This window comes from Bidens hawaiensis, unplaced genomic scaffold (genome assembly GCF_021521415.1).
Source record: "Bidens hawaiensis isolate Kalapana, Puna unplaced genomic scaffold, B.hawaiensis_p1.1 tig00041706_1, whole genome shotgun sequence".
Taxonomy (NCBI): domain Eukaryota; kingdom Viridiplantae; phylum Streptophyta; class Magnoliopsida; order Asterales; family Asteraceae; genus Bidens; species Bidens hawaiensis.
The window spans coordinates 20701-33040 of record NW_027497384.1 but is presented as its reverse complement, the minus strand read 5'-3'; the positions used below and the strand labels follow the sequence as shown (position 1 = coordinate 33040).

Sequence of the window (12340 nt, the reverse complement as noted above, 5' to 3'; positions counted from 1 at the left end):
CAAGGGGCTAAGCCCTTGATTAGCGAGCAACACCCATGAGTAAATGGTAATTGAAAACCTCTATAACTTGTTTTAGGTCTATTTTGTTGGTAGAAATATCAATAGGATATAACTTTCAATAGTTAGATTGTAGGAACTAGGAAGTGATCCATCAATAATAATTGCATGATCGGCGTGATCCACTGTAGAACTTAGTAAGTAACTATACAACTATTAGTAACAACGTGATCCACTGTAGAACTTAAGTAGAACTTAAGTTACTGTTTATCATCAATAACTAAGTTATTGTTGATAGAAACAATTCTTTAGCAGTTTCTAAGTTACTACTTAAGTTTAGTGACCATCATTATAAGTATCGTTAATAGAATCGGTTCTTTAAGCTATAAAACTCGATGTATAATAATAGATCGAACTACTACACACAATCCTCATAAGGATAAAAGGAAACGAGTATTGAAGAAACATCACTAGAAAATAATCTACTATCGGTGCTTCACTCCGTTCGGCCCACTTTAATACCAACAAACAATCCAATGACAAAATTACCCATACGTAAAACTAAATAAACAAGATTATAACTCCATATACATGGGCATTTACGTCAAGAAACTCTTAATTTCAAGCAGAAGATCATGTTCCTCTATTCAACATTTCTCTCAATCTCTGAAGAGAATCAAGTCTTTGTAATTTTAGTTGTTGCTTAAACCTTTTGATGAAATCATCGGCTTTTGCATCTACACTTTCACCATGCACTCGAACCTCAGCTTTCTTTGTTGTCGGCCGCCTACGAGCAACATTCTCTTCCCCATCTGATGCTGCCCCATTCTTCTCGCTACCGGGTTTTGTTAGCTTGCTCGGTGATCTATTGGCCAGAGTCACACCAGACTTTTTCGCTGCTACAATAAATATATATTAAAACGTGATCATACAAGTAATAAATACACTCAACTCTATCACTACTAAAAAACGGTGACGGTCAAAACCAAAAATAAAATATAAATTGTAGTCAGGAAATTATAAATACTAAATTCCGATAAAACATTTTTTTATGAGAAACGGTCAGAAAAAATTTCCAACCACTTATTTTTCCGACAAAACATTTTTTTTTTTATCGGAAATCAATGAGAAACGTTTTTTCCAACCAAAATTTTAGTGGGAAACTAAGGTGATTTCTAATAAATAAGTAACTAGTAATGTCATGTGTCATTAATCTATGAGCCTAAGAATGTTTCTCCAGATTATTAATAACTCCTAAAAACTATATATGTTATACATAACTAGCAGTGTCACGTGATTTATAGTTTATAACTATTAATAATTCCTATAAACTATGTTAAATATTACCCAATATATGTGTTCGTTACTAACTATTTAATATTTTAGTGTAATATAACAAGAAAAAGTGCTTACAATCAGCTAACTCGTTGTCATGCGACTTAGCACTTGTAACATTATTGTGGTCTTCAACTGAATCATGATCTGGGTTGATGTGGGATATTTCATCTTTGCCGGAAGATGCGTGGCCGGAATGTTGAACCGAGAGGCGAGTTTGAACGACTTGACTCGATCCACCAATGAAAGAGTTCGAGTTCCTTCAGTTGGCGAGCCACCAGGTCGCTCCTCAGAATTAGTGTGGAAAGAAGAGAAAGAAAAATCAGTCGACTTAACTCGTTGCAAAAGAGACGGGCGAGGACTGAGTTGACTTGTCGGATCATATGATCCCGGGGTGGTGTAGAAGGATGATAAATTCAAAGACTTGACTCGTTCTAGCAACGAAGGTGATCGAATGAGTTGACTCGGTGTATTATGATAGTTGGGTGACTTAAAGTTAGAAGCTATGAAGATGGAGACAATCATGAGGTTAAGAACACAAAAAAGAATAGTGGGTGTGGACCAATCGGCTATGGAATTCAACATGGAAGCAATTGTCATGTTGATGAAACTGAAGACAAAGATTGTGGACTACCTATGTGTTTATAGACATGTAAATTAAGGTGATATAAATATAAAAAAAAGTGTGTTTACATTAATGAAGACAATTTAGATCATTGTCTTTATTTCTAATTTTCTATATGTGATATTGTATGAGTCAAAACTATGATCATCAAAGTCATGTGGGTTATATAAGTTTGATTACGTTTTAACAACATACTAATTTTATATTGCAAGCCGACATGTTTATCTTTTCCTTGAGTTTGTAGTTAATTTTTTTAATATAGAGAGAAAAGATAAATGAGTAAAATTCATGTGTTAGTAGTCAAACTATGATCATCAAATTCATGTGTTTATGAATATTAGACTGAAAGCTTTTTCTTAAACTGGTGGCTATAAGCTTGAAGCTGGTAGAAGCTTTTTTTAACAGCTAGCATTAGTAACGTTCAAATATAGAGTTTTTTCTCCAAACCTAAAAAGCGTTAAACTCCTCAAACAAATAAAGTTTTTTTTTATTAAATATGAGGTTTTTCTTAAAAGCTTAAAGTTATAAGCTCTTAAAAACTCATTATCAAACATAGATTAAAGGGTCGGGCCTTTTGAATTTATCATAGTCATAGACCCTTTTAGATGACTATAACTAAATTAATAAGATGATACATATGTCCGCTAATTTATAAGCATATTAGGGTGGTTTTAGGGGGCTTTAGGTTTAGGTTTTGTGGGAGTGGGGGGAGGGGGTGAGGGGTGGGTGGGGGGTTAGGTTTACGGGTTGGGGGGTGTTAGGTTTACGGGTTGGGGGTGGGGGCGAAAAAAAAGTTTTCTCTTTTTTTTCCCTGGGTTAGGAACCCCGATAACGAGGGAAAGAAAGTCTCTAAAGCGGTTTTTTAAAATTCGAATTCGTTTGTAAGTTATATTTCATTTTGTTTTGATTTGGATCCTTCTTAGCCTTCTCACTCTCATCAATTTTCTCCCTAACCATATTTTTCTATTCTTTTGATAGTTTAATATTGTATATTGTATAAATTAATGAGAAATTGGATTTTAATACTTTCAACTTTTGCTTATTGGCCGATGCCACTCCCAACTTACGAATTGGCTGTTGGCACTCCAAACTTTTCACATATTTCCCTGTTGTACTCCCGTCATTAAAAAATGCTAACGTCGTTAGTGTTCGGATCAAAAATATAAAATGGCTAAATTAATGGTAAAATCAAAACTTTTTTTAAAAATATATATTTCACCACCATCACTTCCCTCCGTCGCCACATCTCGCCACCACCTACCACCACACTACTTACACCGTCACCACCTGCCACCACCACCACCCACCATCGTAACCACTTACCACCACCACCACTGCAACCACCATAACCACCGACCCACCCGCCACCCCATCTGTTACCGCCTACCATCACCGGCTACACGAACCAGGTGGTGGTTGTGGTGGTAGGTGGGTGGTGACAGTGTTAGGTGGGTGGTTGTAGTGGTGGTGGTGGTAGTGGTAGTGGTGGTAGTGGAGGCTGTTGCGCGTAGGGGGGGTGGTTATGGGTGGTGGGTGGTTGCAGTAGTGGTGATAGGCGTTGGGTGGTGGTGGTGGTGGTGGTGGTGGTGGTGGTGGTGGGTGGTTATAGGTAATGGCTGGAGGTGTCGGTTGGTGGTGGATGGTAGTAGGTAGTGCAGTGAAGGAAGGTGATGGTGGTGGCTGGTGGGATATATTTAAAATAGGTTTTGATTTTACCTTTAAGCCATTTTACACTTTTTGCCCCAAACACGAACGACGTTAGTGTTTTTAACGACGGGAATGGTACATGAAAATTTGTGAAAAATTGGGAGTGTTAGCGACCAATTTATAAATTGGGAGTGCTAGCGGCCAATAGGCGAAAGTTGGAATTTTCAATTGATTTATGTTAATTACTAACGTTTTAATAATTGAAATTCAAGTTACTATTTCCCAACCTCACATCAAAACAATTTAACACGGTTTTTTTATTTGACTAATAAAAGTAATTATTGTAGAGACGTGAGTTATCTTGTTAGTTTTGATCGACAAAATAAAATTTGATACTTAAAGGTCTTTTATCTGTTTTCTTTTTCTCTCTCGTTAGTAAAAAAAAATTAGAGTTTTATTTGTGATGAGTCTATTTTCTAGATTTGAATTTCTTAATTAATACAAGATTCTATATTTTTGCGTAGTTGGGAATTAAGTACAAAGGAGCAAAGAACAACAAAATGTTAAAGTGATGGAATTAACACAGAAATTATTATAGCTCCTGAAGAGACAAAATTTGATGCTCAATCAGTAAAAAGAAAGGAAGTCGAAGTCGAAGATGATGATGATGATGATGATGATGATGAATTCAATACAAATCTAAGACCAGGTGTAGTGGCCAACGTTTTGATGAAAACGCGGGGGTACACCGCCCCCATGCGTTATGTTGATTTTTTTTGTGCGTTGTATCTAAAACGCGTAGAATGGCACGCAGATCCAAAAAAAGCCGTTGGTCTTGGAGCCGTTGGGCTTTTTTAAAAAAAAAATTTATATTAATTATATTTATACTATATAAACAAACCAAACTCATATTTTTTAACACATTCCTTCCAATCTATACCAATTTACACAAATATTTATATCTTTTACACTAATATTTATACTATCATGTTTCCAAACAACAACCAAAATATTATCGGTTTCGGTCAATATGCCCGTCAACCCAACCAAAATCCACAACCGAACCAATCTACCGCCCCGACGCCAACCGTACCCGTCACGCAAATGTATGACCCGCAAATGGTCGCGTACATTGCATATCTACAAAACGGTATGCCAAATGCGGTGCCCGGTTTCCAAAACCCGGCGACGAACATTTTTTCCGGTTCGGGTTCCCAACCCGCCCCGGAGACCCAACCCGAGGTCGAGTTCGTGCCGGAGACACAACCCGTCCCGGAGACCGTAGGCGGTTCGAACCAACGCGGACGTTCGAAAAAACACGCAAAGAAGCCCGCCGGCGAACCTCGGGTTTGAAAGACGGTGATCCAGTGGAGTCCCGACGAGTGCATACTATGTGCTCGTGCTTGGTGCCAGATATCGGAAGATGCCAAATGCGGTAGGTTTTTAAAATGCATATATATTTTTTTAAATTTCTTATAACAAACATTAAAATTGTAATGTTTTTATCTTTTTAGCGAACTATCAAAAAACGGGGGTATTTTGGCACAAAATTATAGAGAGGTTTCACACCTTGGCGGGGACTCGCGTCGAGAAAAAGATTCGTTACTGTCGAAATGGGTCGACATGAACACCAAATGCATGGCTTTCCATACGGTTTTCTCTCGGATGAATCGAACTAGGAGTAGCGGTGCCTCGGACGTGGAAGTCATGGATAACGCGTTGGTTGAGTTTCAACATAAGGTCGGCGGGACCTTCAACTACTTTGGCATTTGGAAAGACCTATTGAGGTTTCACCCAAAATGGGGCTTGGTGTTGGATGCCGAAGCCGAAGCCGACGGTGGCCTGAGTAAAAAAAAGTCTAAAACATCGTCTTCGGTTGATCCAGACACGCCCCGTTCCGACGCTCGAAACTTCAACTTAAGCGATAATGACCCCGTGAATACTACCGACATGCCTCGACCGGGGGGTAGAAGAACCAAAGGCAAAGGAAAGGGGAAAGGGGCCGGTTCGTCGTCGGCAACGGGTTCGAATCCCGAATTGGAAAGCCAATTCCAATTAATGAACTCTCGACTCCAAGATTTACACCAACTTGGAACCCAAAGACTTCAAGTAAATTTGGACGCCGTCGACCTACTTCGAAGGAATGGGATGGACAAAGACATCGAGATTTTATCAAACGAGCTATCCAAAGACGACCCGATAGTTCAATCTCCAAACGCCGCTCGACGAGCGAAAATTTTAGAAAAATATAAATGAGTTTTAGTTTTATAAGTATTATTTATGTTTTTTTATTTTAATTTGATGTATTTTTTTTTAATTTAGTTTAGTGTATTTTTTATTTGGAAGTTTAATATAATTTTTAATTTTATGTTAATTTATTTAAATGATTTAGTATTTAAAAAAACAAATAAAATTAATAATGACCGGGCGCCACGTGACGCATAATGCCTGGAGGTGGAGAGTTATGACTACAGCCTGTTTTTTCACGCATGGTCAAATCTAACTCTATTGAAAAATGACATCTTCGATTACCGAGAACAATGGCGGGAGATGCAAGGAGAGTAAGATCAAGATTCAAGGATCAAATTCAAATTCAATGTTAAAAGAGATCTTTGGAATCATTGTTCGTTTTCCATTACCGAGGTAAAACTTTTGAGCGCCATTGTTTAAATTAAGTTGTTATATTTATTGTTCATAAAATAAAATCATCTCATTATATATTTCATTCACCTTTTCCACTTCCATCTTCTCACATCGCCATTACAACGAGTTAAACATGCAGTCATCATCAAGCTCGATCTGGTTCCGGCGAGCTTAATCCTGAGCGAGATTTGTGGAATATCAAGTGAAAGTGGATTCAGAGGTATGGGATATTGGAGATTATTCTCATCGATGAAAAGGTAATACATATTTTTAATATTAATAATTGGGATGTTTCCACTTGAATTTCACATTTAGAGTTTCATAGTGTTTAGTAGGGGTGAGCACATAACCGAGTTAACCGAACATTACGGTTCGGTTATGGTTTTGATGTATGGTATAAACGAACCAAACCGAACCGATTATACATACAATATGCTGCTTTTCTTCTCCATGATTGTTTCTCTTATGATTTATAAGCCTTAACCATTTTACTTGTAATAGGAAGGAATTGCTTTACCGTGAGTGAAATAAAACTCCATTGTTTTGTTTACAATTAATATCCTAAACCTCCTGGATTGCTTTTCAATCTATTTTCTAAATCAAACTAAAACTACTAAATCATAAATAAAATTCTGGAACCGTAGATGCATGCATATATGAAACTAAAATCCAAATCGTTGGTAAATTTTGATTTGTTGTTCGTACCATATATACCCAAACACAAAACACCATATATTATCTAGCTTAGTTTGAACTTAATTTGTGGCATCCCACATGGATGGAAGGAGGATAATAATAGTACGTCCAGAGAAGCTAGCTATAAACACGTACGAGGATGTATATGACATTCAAAGTAAAGTAATCAAGGACGTAAGTCTAAAATCTAAAAATTTACATCAAGATTATAATTAATTTTATTGTCTTTTAAGCTTGCTTTACCTTAGGTTCATTAGTTTCTTTTTTTGGCTTAACTACTTTCCTGGCTTTTTAGAGTTTAGCCTAATGATGGTTAACCGAACCGAATATCCCCTATTAACCGATTAACCGAAACCGAATTAACCGAAAGTTTCGGTTTCGGTTACGGTTAAGACTCAAAACCGAACGCACACTCCTAGTGTTTAGTTCAATTAAATGTTGTAATTTTGAGCTGGGTTTGATAGTGTCAGTAAGTTTAATGTATTTATTGAGGTAAGATATTTCACATTTAAGAGCTAGTACATATATAATCTGTGTTGGTAACTTTGTTTTAGGGTAATACATATTTTAGGGTTTTCAAACACATTGTAGTGTCATTTTGATGTTTACTATGTATCAGTCATACATTTGTGTGTTAAAAATATGAATGAATGATTGACCTACCAAGTTGTATCTGATACGGGTCACGACCTAGAACTCGGCCCGAGCGAGAACGCAGCCGACTCGTTGAATGAACCGGATCCGAGATACGACTCAGGGGGGGAATCTGGATATGCAACAAAGTGAAGACCAAGTTGGATCATTATCTATTTTATTTTGTTTCTGTTTTGTATTTGAATTTCAAACTAACTTTATTTGTGGTTTTTATCCTTATTTGTTTAGCTCGTACATATCTCTAGGTTGGGTCTTTAAAACACCCTGGAGAACCATCTTTTAGTTGATTGATTTTTATTTTGAAGAAATATTATTAAAGTTTCTCGTTCTTTTCATTGTTCTTCGTTAACTATCTTACTCGAACCGTATCAAGTGGTATCAAAGCCTGATACTATGGCCAGCCGCGTGTACAATACTCGCAGCACCAACCGCAGAGGCGGTGGTCGAGGTCCGATTGGCCAGCCACGGGATGACCGAGATGATGAAATCGAACGACTGCAACAACGAGTTCAAGAACTAGAACTGCAACTGGAGGAACGACAAGAGGAAACGGAATCAGACATCTTCGTCAGGGACGATGATACTGAGACCGAGGAGAATCCCTTTGGTCGCCTTCCGCGCCAACGAGATCAAGATTTCTACCGGGAGGATCCATTGAGGAGTCTGGGTTTACGGGTAGAAATTCCTGAATTCGAAGGTAAGACTCAACCAGACGAGTTCATCGAATGGTTGAGTACGGTCGAACGGATCTTTGAATTGCGAGCGATACCAGATCGTCTCAAAGTCAAAGTCGTAGCAATCAAGTTTACCAAATATGCGTCTCTATGGTGGGACCACGTCAAGATGAAAAGGGCCCAATTGGGAAAATCCAAGGTGAAGTCATGGGCAAAATTAAAAAAACTGTTACAAGCAAAATTTCTCCCAATCAATTACAGGCAATAAGCTTTTATTGAATATCACAATCTGAAACAAGAAGGTTTGACAGTGGCTGAGGTCATTGCCGAGTTTGATAAGTTACGTATGCGGTGTTCAGCGGATGAAGAAGATGAACAAGTAATCGCTCGATTCCTTGGGGTGTTAAAACCTGAAATTGCTGATGTAGTTCAACTACAACAATATTGGTCATTTACGGATGTGTGTAACTTGGCTCTAAAGATCGAAAAACAACTCCGTAATAAATCAAAGGGGATCCAGACCACTCGGTCTACCCCACCAGCTCGATCGACACCAAACCCAAGTGCCCGAGTCACACCGAACCAGGTTCGAATTGACACCACTCCGGCCAGTGGGTCAAGTTCAGGGGGCACACGTATTGTCCGATGTTATAAGTGTCAAGGTATGGGACATTATGCCCGAGACTGCTCCAACAAACACTTAGTGTCCCTAGTTGATGACCTGATGCCTCGGTATGACACGGAGGAGGAGGTTATTCAACCTGATCGAGGAGAAGCATTGGTGGTTCAAAGAGTTCTTAACGCCTCCATGTTGAAAGGTACTGATGATACACTTTGGTTGCGTAATAACATCTTCCGAACAAAGTGCACTACCAAGGGAAAAGTTTGCATGGTCATACTCGATGGCGGAAGCTGTGAAAATATGGTAGCAACTCACATGGTTGAGAAGTTGGGCTTACAAGTCGAGCAACACCCGGAACCGTATCAGCTAACATGGCTTAAAAAGGTAATATTGTAAAAGTTAATCAACGGTGCCTAGTAAACTTTTCGATTGGTGACAAGTACGCCGATGAAGTATGGTGTGAAGTAATACCGATGGACGCATGCCATCTGTTGGTTGGTCGACCTTGGCAATATGATCGCCGGGCTAAACACGACGGGTTTCGCAACACGTATACTTTCAAGAAAGACCGTGTAAACATCACGTTAGCGCCATTAGACGCTCGGGAAACAGCGACAACAGCTTTGGTACTTCCCAAATCCGAATTCCTAGACTACACCAGGATCACACCCGTCCCGCTCCTCTTCGCGCTTGTCATCACAGAAGTGAACGAAGCTATACCCGAAGCACCCATTCAGTTACACCCTCTTTTACATGAGTTTAAGGATGTTTTTCCAATCGATATTCCACCAGGTCTACCGCTCACAAGAGAAATACAACATTGTATTGACTTTTTACCGGGCGCTAGCATTCCGAATAAGCCCGCGTACAGAATGAATCCCAAGGAATATGGTGAACTACAACGACAGGTCACGGAATTGTTACAGAAAGGACTAATTCGTGAAAGTATGAGTCCTTGCGCTGTTCCAGCATTACTCGTGCCAAAGCAAGGGGGCACGTACCATATGTGCATTGATAGTCGAGCAGTCAATAAAATTACTATAAAATACCGGTTTCCTATTCCTCGATTCGACGATTTAATTGACCAGTTACACGGGGCCTCGATTTTTTCTAAGATCGATCTGCGTAGTGGCTATCACCAGATTCGACTACGCCCTGGAGATGAATGGAAAACGGCATTTAAAACTCGAGACGGACTATATGAATGGATGGTAATGCCGTTTGGGTTATCTAACGCGCCTAGCACATTTATGAGGCTCATGAATCACATCTTCAAACCTTTTATCAGGCGTTTTGTGGTCGTCTACTTTGACGATATCTTGGTGTTTAGTCGTGATCACCAACAACACCTACAACACCTTCGCGAGGTATTTCTTGTTCTCCGGGCTCAAAAACTTTATGCTAATCGAACAAAGTGCCACTTTTTGACAGATGAGGTCCTTTTCTTCGGCTACATAGCGTCGGGTAAAGGAATTCAGATGGATAAGTCTAAAGTGGAAGCAATCACCAGTTGGCCGACACCAACCACCTTACATGATGTACGTAGCTTCCATGGCTTGGCGTCGTTCTATCGCCGATTTATTCGGGATTTCAGTACCGTTGTTGCCCCAATCACTGAGTGCCTAAAGGGCACTAAATTCACATGGACAGAGGCTGCCCAACGAGCCTTTGACGAATTACGTTTACGGGTCACTACAGCCCCGGTTTTGGCATTACCAAATTTCAGCATGGTGTTTCAAGTGGAATGTGACGCATCCGGCGTTGGGATTGGGGGTGTTCTTAGCCAAGGTGATCGTCCCATCGCTTTCTTTAGTGAGAAGTTAAACGATACACGGAGGCGGTATAGCACATATGATAAGGAGTTTTATGCTATCATTCGGAGTCTCGAATATTGGCGGCATTATTTGTTGCCAGCCGAGTTTATTTTATTTTCGGATCACCAGGCACTCAAGTATATACAAGGGCAGAGCAAACTAAATTCACGACATGCCAAGTGGGTCGAACTCTTGCAAGAATTCTCGTTTGTAATCAAACATAAAGCTGGGTCTGCCAATACAGTCGCTGACGCCTTAAGTCGTCGCCATAGCGTGGTAACAATCTTGAAACTTCAGGTCAATGGACTTGAGTTATTTCGCCAACTGTACCATGACGATCCCGACTTCACAGAGGCATGGAACACCCGTCCCGCCCGACCTTATCATGAATTCACTAAACATGACGGGTACTTGTTTCGCGGAACTAAAATGTGTGTTCCGCGTTGCTCTCTACGGGACTCAATTATTTTAGAAAACCATCAGGGTGGTTTGGCTGGGCATGTTGGACGGGATAAAACATTGGGGTTGATCAATGACCGATTCTATTGGCCTCGAATGAGGAAAGATGTCGCCCGACTCATTAAACGTTGTCATACTTGTAGGGTCGCCAAAACCCGCCATATGAACGCGGGGTTATACACACAGCTACCTGTTCCAAATGCCCCATGGGAAGATGTTAGTTTAGACTTTGTTATGGGATTGCCCCGCACCCAACGCTTGAAAGACTCGATTATGGTGGTGGTGGACCGATTCTCTAAAATGGCTCATTTTGTTCCATGTGCAAAAACGTATGATGCGAGCAACATTGCACGGCTATATTTCTCTGAAATCGTTCGATTGCATGGAATTCCAAAAACTCTAACATCGGATCGTGATGTTAAATTTGTTAGCCACTTTTGGCGTACCTTGTGGAAGCGACTCGGGTCAAAACTACAGTTCAGCAGTTCGCACCATCCCCAGACAGACGGGCAGACAGAAGTAACAAATCGAAGCCTTGGTAAGTTGCTCTGTAGTCTTATAGGTAATAATCCTAAACAGTGGGATATGATACTAGCTCAGGCTGAATTTGCTTACAACCGTTCGAATCATAGTTCAACAGGGAGGAGCCCATTCTTTGTGGTGTACGGACGTAACCCGTTTACCCCGTTGGACCTTACCCCGCTGCCAGATGCTACTCATTTTAGTGAGGATGGAGCCGACCGTTCTGATCAGATTAAAGAAATTCAAAAGCAAGTTCGTGATCAGATCATCAAACATAACTTGCAGTACCAAACTCGGGCTAATTTGCATCGCCGTAAAGTTGTGTTTAAGGAAGGAGATTTAGCGTGGATCCATTTGAGACGAGAACGTTTTCCTGCTGGTAGGTTTGGTAAGCTGCAGTCACGTGCTGATGGTCCATTTCGAGTTCTGAAACGTATTAACGACAATGCTTATAAGATTGATCTACCAGGTCATTATAATGTGTCTGCCACTTTCAATGTCGCCGATTTAGTACCGTATGTGTCCGAAACTGATGATAGTCTTGAACCTCGGACGAGTCCTTTTCAAGATGGGGAGGATGATACGGGTCACGACCTAGAACTCGGCCCGAGCGAGAACGCAGCCGACCCGTTGAATGAACCGGATCCGAGAT

General features: G+C 40.1%; 1 pseudogene; it reads right to left on the bottom strand.

Moving 5' to 3' along the window:
* Positions 1-630: 630 nt before the first annotated feature.
* Positions 631-1932, bottom strand: LOC143593122 (pathogen-associated molecular patterns-induced protein A70-like; annotated as a pseudogene).
* Between the last annotated feature and the right edge of the window lie 10408 nt (positions 1933-12340).